The sequence below is a fragment of the Dermacentor albipictus genome, unplaced genomic scaffold (assembly GCF_038994185.2).
Source record: "Dermacentor albipictus isolate Rhodes 1998 colony unplaced genomic scaffold, USDA_Dalb.pri_finalv2 scaffold_47, whole genome shotgun sequence".
NCBI classification, from domain to species: Eukaryota; Metazoa; Arthropoda; class Arachnida; order Ixodida; family Ixodidae; genus Dermacentor; species Dermacentor albipictus.
In genome coordinates this window covers 143435-153435 of record NW_027225601.1, presented here as the reverse complement: position 1 = coordinate 153435, position 10001 = coordinate 143435, and the positions used below count along the sequence as shown (strand labels likewise).

The window sequence follows — 10001 nt, the reverse complement described above, 5'->3', positions numbered from 1 at the left end:
GAAGCAAATCTCATGAAGATATCGAAATTTACACAATGAAAATATGAAGAAGCGCATACGGCAGGCATTGCCGAAATATTACAGGGATCTGATTGCTCTCATTACAAAAACCGAAAGGGTACAATCCTTGCATTATATCAGCCCTATATTATGGAGCAGAGACTAGGAGGTTAACAAAGAACTTCCAGAACAAGTTAAGGGCCACGCATACAAGCGAGGTTACGAAAGTTGTGCAAAAGATGTTACATGTGTAAAAGGGGTTTATTCGGGTCCTGGAGAAGCAGCGACCAACATGGTAGCAAGCTAGGGCGCAGCCAGTGAACGAACTTGGTATGAGCCACGCGATGGCAAGGGGGCTTTTTTAAACTGCCGATCTTCTTCGTCACAATCACCCCCGGAATTGTAGAGTAGCCATCCTGGCGATCTAGGAAGAGGTGAGTGTATCGAGCGTAATGCATACGGTTGTGGCTACAAGAAGAATGCTTTATTGATAAGAAGGGAACGTATTTATAGCTGCGCTGCTCTCTTCGTTTGCACAGTGTTGCTATCTTGGTTGGCCGTTGCATCCTCCTTTCTTCGAAGAATGGAAACAGTCAACACTCCTAGGTTGTTTCAGTCTGCCGGAATCCGTGCGTGTAGGCCAGGCGATCTGGTGCTCTTCGCGGCCTGGTAGATCGCCTTAGTGAATCTGGGATGTTAGGTGGGCCGAATGTGCCTGCTGGTGGTCGATCCGGTGCGGCCTGCTAAGGTGCAGGCGGCTGCTGCGAGGCTGCGCTCGAAGATGAGTCAGGGGTGTCGTCGCAGTCGACCGCCTGGTAATGGATGGCTCGATGGAACGCTTCTGACGTTTTGCGAAGGTGCTGTCTATTTCGACGGAAAACCCGGCCATCCTCTGTCAGAACGGTGTACGACCTTGGGGCCACGAGATCTTGGACTTGCGCCTTGATTTCCCATCTACCATTTCAGAGGATGCGGACGACGTCTCCCTTCTGTAGTGGAGTTAGTGTTCTTCCTGTGGTCCTTGCTTGGACATGTTTTTGGACGGGACCTGATGATGACACTGAAAAATCTGCAAGTAGCGTTCTGAGACTTCGTCCCATTAGTAGTTCCGATGGTGATCGGCCATCCTCGAGAGGACACACCCTGTAATTGAGAAGGCCCAAATAGAAGTCCTCTTTCTTGCTCTCAGTCTTGCCAAGAAGCCGCTTGATCACTTGTACGCCCTTCTCGGCGAGTCCATTGGACCTGGGAAAATAGGGACTGGAAATCGTATGCACAAAGTAATAACGAGCCGCGAAATCTTCAAACTCTTTTGACGTGAACTGCGGGCCGCCATCACTGCAAACTTCTAGTGGTAATCCATGTCTTGCAAAGATCTGACGTAGTTTATGGATGACAGTCGTTGCAGAGGTATCCTTGAGATGCTCGACTTCTGGAAAATTAGAGTAGGCGTCATAGACAACTAAATAATGCTTTCCGGCGCGTTGAAAAAGATCTGTACCAACCCTCACCCATGGCATGTCTGGAACGGTGCGTTGGCACAGGGGCTCGTCAGGCTGTCGATACGCAAACTTCTTGCAAACGTCACACCTGTCAATGAAGTGGGCAATATCTCTTGACATTCCTGGCCAATACATCAACTTGCGAGCCCTAGATTTGCATTTTCCTAAGCCGAGATGCCCTTGGTGCACTCGTCGCAGCATCTCTGTTCGCATGCTTGCAGGTACGACTACTTTAGTTCCCTTGAGGAGTACTCCGTTGACAACAGAAAGTTCTTGTGCGAAGGACTTTAGCTCACCTTCCACAGGTATTGACGACTGCAGGCTGGAAATGACGTCTTGCGTCGTTGGATCACTGGCCGTTGCTGCCTGCAGACGAGATAGGGTGGCTGGTCCAACAACGGCAGTCAGAACGCCCACGGCATGAACTTCAACGTCCGTTGAGCCTTTTTCTGGTTGTTTCTGCGATGGGATTCGTGACACGGTGTCGGCAACAACCAATTTGCTGCCTGGAACATACTGCAACTCAAACTCGTACTTCAGCAGTCGAAGAAATAGTCGCTGCAGACGGGGTGGCATGTCGCCTATTTCTTTCTTTGAAATAGCCAATAATGGGTTGTGGTCGGTTTCGATAACGACATGTCTTTCAATAACATAATCATTAAACTTTTCACAGCCGAATGTTATGCCCAGGGCCTCTTTTTCTATTGAGGCGTACCTTCGCTCAGTTTCTGTGAGTGCTCGCGATGCGTAGCCTACCGGGCGCTAGTCTTTTCCATGTTGTTGGAAACGCACTGCTCCGAGTGCAAATGCTGACGCATCCGTCGACAGTTTCGTGGAAAGCTCGGGATTAAAGATAGCCAGGACGGGTGCTTCCGTAAGCATCTTTTTGAGCAGCACCCACTCACGCTCGTGAACATGCGTCCACTCGAAAAGTGTGTCGTTTCTAATCAGGCTGCGCAGGGCCTCAGTGTGGGCTGACAAATGTGGCAAGTATTTCCCGAAATAGTTCACGGTGCCAAGCAAGCGTTGAACGTCTTTCTTGGTCGTTGGCGGAGGGTGGTTTAAAAGGCATCTTATCAGGTCGGGATTTGGCTCAATACCTTTGGAACTAATCTTATCACCCAAGAAGCTGATTTCAGTACCTCCAAAAATGCACTTTTCTGCATTCAAAGTTAGGCCCTCTGCCTGTGCCCTTTCCAGCGCTTTGTACAGGCGTTCATCGTGCTCCTTTCGCGTAGAACCCCACACTAGCACATCGTCAATGTACACACGTGTTCCCGGGAGGTCGTCGAATATCTGGCTCATTGTACGCTGGAAAACTTCGGGCGCAGATGCAATACCAAATGGCAGTCTGAGATACCGATACCGACCAAACGATGAACTGAATGTGCAGATTTCTGATGTTTTTTTGTCGAGGGGAATTTGATGGTACCCACTGTTTGCATCGAGTCTGCTGAAATACTTTGCATGCGCTAGATCACCTTCGATTTCTTCCCGGCATGGCAACTGGAAGTGCTCTCTCTTCACCGCCTTATTAATTGCCCGCGGGTCCATACATACTCTTAGGTCTCCATTTTTCTTCCTCACGATAACCAAGGGACTTACCCAGTCTGACGGTTCTTCCACCTTCTCGATGATGTTCGCAGCATTCATCCGGTCAAGTTCTTTCCTAAGCGGCTTCTTGAGGGCGTAAGGCACATGCCGGGTTGGCTGAACCGCAGGGACAGCGTCCTTCCGGAGCACCATTTTGTACTCGCGCCGCGTCCTGCCTATGCCCGTGAATAGCCTTGGGAAGGCCTGCTTTAGGCTTCCGTATGTCTCGCTGCTGTCCACCGAGTTCACCCTGTTGACCAGACCAAGTTGCTCACTTGCCCCGAGGCCCAGAATAGCTTGCTTCTTCTTTACTATGAAGAACTCAAGCAGTACACGCCGTTCGCCTAACTGCACGGCGAGGCGAACTTTTCCGCTGTGCGGTATTTCGCCGCCCTCGTAATGGCGCAGGATGCTCCTCGTGGGGTACGGCTGCTGTCTAGTTCCGAGCCTTTTGAACAGCGAACGCGGCAACAAGTTAGCCTGTGCTCCCGTGTCGACCTTAAGCTGCACATCAGTTCCTTCAATGCTCGTTGTTACAATCCAGTCGCGACTTTCCGGACCACGCTTCCTTTCCGTCGTCCTGATCTCCAGAACGTCGAAGTCATTGTCACTCTCCGCTCCTTCGACCACGTCATCAACGGCTGCTCGCTTGCTCGTACAGCAGGCGGCAAAGTGATTAGGCTTCGTGCACTTGTTGCATGTTTTGCCGTACGCCGGACACTTCCTTGGCGCATGCGAGAAGTTGCAATACCGGCATTTTTGGCGTCCGTGTTTAGCTTGCGTTCGTAATACAGGTTCAATCTTGTTTTCCTCCGTCCACGCCCTATTTTGCGATTCGGCAAGTTCCTCAGCTTTGCAGCATTCCACCGCTGTGGCTAGGGTCAGGTCTTTCTTTCGAAGAAGCTTTTCTAGCAGGGAAGAGCTGCAAATGCCATAGACAATTTGATCCCGCAGCATGGAATTTCGTAAATCCCCGAAGTTGCACGTTCTTGCTTTTAGTTGCAGATCCTGAAAGAACTGTTCGAATGGCTCTACGTGTGCCTGACGACGCGAGCGAAACACATATCGCTCATAGGTTTCATTACACTTAGGCAAGCAGTAGTTTTCAAATGCTTTAACCAAAACATCGTAGTCTTTAGCTTCCTCTGGTGATAGGTTCAGAGTATTAAACACGTCAATTGCTTCTTGACCCACAACATGCAAAAAAATTGCAGCTTTCTGCTCCTTACTGCGTGGCTTCGTGCGCTCAGTTGCTATCAGGTACAGCTCATTGCGTTGCTTGAATGTCTGCCAGGACGCTGCAGCGTTGTCGCCCACTCGCAGTGGCTCAGGCGGGCGCAGGTCGGTCATGGTCCCGTGAGCGACCCCACTCCTGACACCATGTATCGAGCGTAATGCACACGGTCGTGGCTATAAGAAGAATGCTTTATTGATAAGAATGGAACGTACTTATAGCTGCGCTGCTCTCTTCGTTTGCACAGTGTTGCTATCTTGGTTGGCCGTTGCAGTGAGAGGATCGTAATATGGCGCAGTCTCTCGTCCCCGACGACGCAGAGCGGGAGATGGTGGCACGGGATCGACCACGTAATTAACAGGTGATGGTTGCGCAACCATGTGGTAGGGCCCGTGGTACTTCGGGAGGAGCTTGGACGAAAGGCCAGGTGCAGCAACAGGCGGTACCCAAAGCCACACGAGTGAGTCTATAGAGAAGGGGCGAGGCGGTGGGCTGAGGTCATGGCGCTCTTTTTGGCGGTACTGTTGAGCAGACATCAAAGAACGGGCCAGTTGTCGGCATTTCTCAGCGTACTGAGCGACCGTAGAAACAGGTGAGCACTCAGCAGGGTTCGGCCGGTACGGGAGAACCGTATCAATAGTGGTGGCGGGATGGCGGCTGTAAAGCAGAAAGAATGGTGAGAATCCGGTAGTGGCTTGAGAGGCAGTGTTATAGGCGTATGTGACGAATGGAAGTACAAGATCCCAGTTGGAGTGGTCAGACGCAACATACATTGATAGCATGTCACCAACAGTTCTGCTGAATCGTTCTGTTAAGCGACTGGTTTGTGAATAATAAGCAGTGATAGTGCGGCGAATAATTGAGCATTCAGATAGGTGTGACTGCAGGACGTCCAAGAGGAATACGCGACCCGGATCGCTCAGAAGTTCATGGGGTGCGCCATGGCGCAGAACAAGGTTATTCAGAATGAATGAAACGACCACTTTTGCTGATGCGGCAGGCAAGGCGGCGGTTTCGGCATACCGTGTAAAATGATCTACGGCGAAAATCCATCGGTTTCTGGAGCCAGCAGATGGAAGAGGCCCGTATAAATCAATGCCGACTCGGTTGAATGGCTGAGCTGAGCAGGGAAGTAGCTGGAGAGGTGCGGTGGAGAAATGCAGGACACATTTGCGGCGTTGGCAGGCAATGCAGGAGCGTACGTATTTGTGGACGAAGTTGTACATCCCTCGCCAGTAATATCGTAGGCGAAGCCATGTGTAGGTTTTCGACACTCCCACGTGACCACACTGCGGATCAGAGTGAAAAGCGGAGCATGAATCTTCTCGAAGGTGGCGGGGCACTACTTAGAGCCATATGCGGCCGTCATTGTGGTAGTTGCGGCGGTACAAAAGTCCGTGGCGGATGGTGAAATGCTGCGCCTGTCGGCGTAACGCTCGAGGTGCCGAAGCTGTCAGAGGATTTGACAAAAAGTCGGATATCATGACGATCTATTGGTCTTTATGTAGCTCTGAGGCCATGTCCAGGATGTCAAGCGGTGAGATATCAAGTCTGCAGGTAGAAGCACTGCTGTCAGAAGTTACTGGGAAACGCGAGAGGGCATCGGCGTCAGAGTGTCTGTGTCCAGAGCGATAGACGACACGCATATCATAGTCCTGAATTCGGAAGGCCCACCGAGCGAGGCGGCCCGACGGGTCTTTGAGGTTAGACAACCAGCAAAGAGCGTGATGATCCCTCACCACGTCAAAGGGCTGACCATAGAGATATGGGCGAAATTTTTGAAGAGCCCATACGATAGCCAGGCACTATTTTTCTGTTACTGAGTTATTGGCCTCAGTTTTTGTGAGTGTATGACTGGCATAAGCGACCACGTATTCGGCATTAGGGTTCTGACGCTGTGCGAGCGCGGCACCAAGGCTGACACCACTGGCGTCACTGTGATGTTCTGTGACGAAGAGTCGTAAATGCATTATCGGAGGCTTCCGACCAAGGAGAAACTTCATTGTCGCCTTGTAGGAGTTGGTTTAGTGGTGCGATCACAGTAGCGAAATTGCGAACGAAACGTGGAAAATAGGAGAATAGGCCAATGAAGCTGCGTAGTGCATTTAAGTTAGTCGGCTTCGGGAATTCGGATACGGCGCGACATTTAGCAGGATCAGGAAGGATGCCTTCTTTGGAGTCAACATGGCCTAATATAGCCAATTTTCGAGCCGCAAATAGGCACTTTTTTAAGCTAAGCTGGAGCCCAGCATTCCGGAGACAGGTCAAAACTTGATGTAAACGGCGAAGATGGGTCGGAAAATCAGGGGAAAAGACTACAACGTGGTCGAGGTAGCAGAGACAAGTGTGCCACTGCAGTCCGCGCAGTCCGAAAGGACCGTCCAGAAAGCGGCGTCGTCACTTTTCCTATCTTGTGGCAAATACGGGCATCTATCGCTGAAAGTACAGCGCCGGTGTCGACAAGTGCTAGCGTCAATGTTCCTTCTATTGCGATTTCAATAACGTTTTTCGGGAAAGTGTGAGGCCTTATAAATTTCGCAGACACCGCAGTTCTCACCTCCTTAACTGCCATTTTAGTTTTCATGGCGCAGAGGGCTCCGCCGACGGTGCAGGGGGAAAGGGAGCGGTGGCGAGGAGAAAGTGAATGGCGACCGGAGAATGCGGTCTTGACGGCAGGAGATTCATAGGTGTCAGAATAGTTGCGGCGCTGTTGGAAACGTGGCGCATACGGACGCACATTGTTGGGGACGTTCGGTGTAAGTAGGCGACAGTGACGTGCTACGCGACCAGCACGGCCACAATAAAAACAAATCAGAGGATTGTTTTCCGTGCGCCAATGATCTTGTGGTCGTGCATACTGCACCTGTGGCAGGACTGGAGCGTATATGGGTGGGCGCAAAGGCGGGCGAAGGGGACCGTAGGTCTGTGGTATAGGCCTCGAAGCGACTTCGGCGTACGTCAGGGGAGCGGCAACCGGAGCCTGCTGGAAAGAAGGTGGAATGTGGTCGGCTAATTGCTCCTTGATGATAGATTCGAGAGTGGGCGCCAACGGAGAATTCGACTGGCTGTGTCTAAATTAAATCAGAGAAAGATGACGAGCCACCTCTTCACGGACGAACTCCTTGATCTGCAGCAGCAGCGACGTGTTATGCGGGGAAACAGCAAAGCTTGACATTGAAGTCGCCTGAGGAGGAGATTGGCGGGTAGCTATGCGTTGCTTGCGGAGTTCGGCGAAGTTTTGGCAGAGACTAACGAGTTCAGAGACTGTCACCGGATTTTTCGCCAACAGCATCTGAAAGGCGTCGTCTTCAATGCATTTTAAGATATGGTGGATCTTCTCGGCATCAGCCATTGTGACGTCGACGTGGTTGCAGAGGTTGACAACATCTTCTATATAACTAGTAAATGTCTCCTCACACTGTTGCGCTCGGCTGCGCAAACGTCGCTCGGCGCGAAGCTTGCAAACATCGGGGTGCCCGAATACCTCCGTCACGTAAGTTTTGAAGGCTGTCCACGTCGTGAGATCACGTTCATGGTTGCGGTGCCACAAGCTGGTGACACCGCTCAAATAAAACGATACGTAATTTAGTTTTTTGGTGTCGTCCCAGTGGTTGTGAATGCTCATCCGGTCGTAGTCAGCGAGCCAGTCTTCTACGTCATGGTCTTCGGTACCGCTGAATATGGGTAGGTCGCGTTGACGCAACGGGCCGGGGCAGACCACGGTAGTCACCGGGGCAGCGGGTTGTGGTTGTGGTGGTCCTTCTTCCGGCATAATAAAGACAGGCTGCAGTGTCCGGTTGCGAAGTTCCAGAATTCCTGTTGTACCCAGCAGCTCCACCAATTGTAAGCGGGGTTTATGCGGGTCCTAGAGAAGCAGCCACCAACGAGGCAGCAGCAGCTAGGGTGCAGCCAGTGAACGAACTGGGTATGAGCCACGCGATGGCAACGGGGCTTTTTAGCCTGCCGATCTTCTTCGTCACACATGTAACGTTAAGACACAGGCAGGCCATGCAATCCGTAGGGCCACGTAAATTGGTGGTCCATTGAAAATACAGACTGGGTGATGTGCTTGATACTGAGTGCTTGATGAGAAATAATTGGGGCAATGAAATTGTTGTAGCGGCGGGTGCCGCCTAAGTACACGAACTGCTAGCAACCAAACAATCCCAGGTTTATTGCCACATACAGTCATATATATACACAGCGACACTGGTGCCTCTGGCGGCAGGTGATCCCCACACCGGAACCGAAACCACATATACAACATATTCCCTTTCTTATAAGAAGAAAAGACAGCTACATGGGTTCGTGATTTAGTAGTGGTAGTACGTTAGTGCTCTTTTACAGAATTATATTTACAGTAACAACAATGTGCTTCTCTTATGCACTTAATACAAAAATATAAAACAAGAAAGGGGAAACAACATACAACTCCAGTTATGTCCATCTTTCACAACGTCAGCAAACTCAACACTCGTGCAGATTGTGACAGGTTCATGTTCACTGCAAAACGTGTCTTTCTGTACTTAGTGTCCATAGCGGTCTGGAGGTCGTCTATTCCTTGATGGCTGTACCCTACGCTGAGGTCCCGATGCTTCTGAGAAACCAGTGGCGGCAGGCGAAGTCTCTTCCGGCTCACAGCCGGTCACTGGAGGCATAGGCAGCTGCTTCACAGCAGCCACAGCTGAAGTTCCGGTTGGCGCTTCTGAAATGGGTCTTTCCAAGGTAGGCGGTGAGCTGCTTTCCCTAGCGGTGTCATTTGTATCACTCCTCTCCCCCCACCAACAGATAGATGCAGAAGCTCGTGGCATCCTTGACAACTTTGAAGCGTTCCACGTTTTTCCATCAAGTTGGAAAGACGATTGCCCCTGCTTTCTTATCACTTTTCTTGGGCGGCTAAAAGCCAGGTCACCTTTAAAAGCAGTTGTTTGTCTGCGTACTCGTACAAGGTCACCAACATTCACTTTGGTTTCCCTTGCGGCCCTGCGAGCGTCTGTGTATAGTTTACTGGATTGCTGCTTTTGCTTCACCCGCTCGCGTAGGCGGTAGAGCTCTGAAGTAGGGCCGGTTGCAAATATTGCTGACGGATACCCAACGACATCGAGCCGAGTCCTTGGCAGACGTCCCTGCAGGAGAAGTGCTGGAGCAACTGCAGTTGTGCCATGCGGCGTACAACGGTAAATGCCCAAATATTCTGTTACCGTTTGGCGTAAGGGACGCTGCTCGAGTGTAGCCACTTGAACAAAGCTTTTAAAAATTCTGTTGAACCGTTCTACCTGTCCGTTTGCTTGCGGGTAGTATACGGACGAATGCCGCAAGCGGATGCCGCGATCCTGCAGAAAAGATTGGAACTCTCGAGATGCAAACTGTGGCCCGTTATCGCAAACAATTTCCTCTGGGTAACCTTCACGTGCGAACACTGACACCAAGAAGCCTGTTACTGTACGTGTTGTGGCTTGGTTGCAAAAGTATACTTCGGGCCACTTAGAAAAGTAGTCGACCAGCGTGATCGCATATCGACAATCGTGTGGTGCTCTCTCAAATGGGCCAACAATGTCCATGCCAAGCTTTAGCCACGATTCCTTTGGTAAGGGGACCGGGTTCAATGGTGCAGCCATAACCTTCGTGCTCTTGTCCGCTGCCTGGCATATACTACACGTTTGAATAGCTAG

General features: G+C 50.9%; 1 pseudogene; it reads right to left on the bottom strand.

The window, feature by feature from the left end:
* Positions 1-743: 743 nt before the first annotated feature.
* Positions 744-4052, bottom strand: LOC135901551 (uncharacterized; annotated as a pseudogene).
* Positions 4053-10001: the final 5949 nt, after the last annotated feature.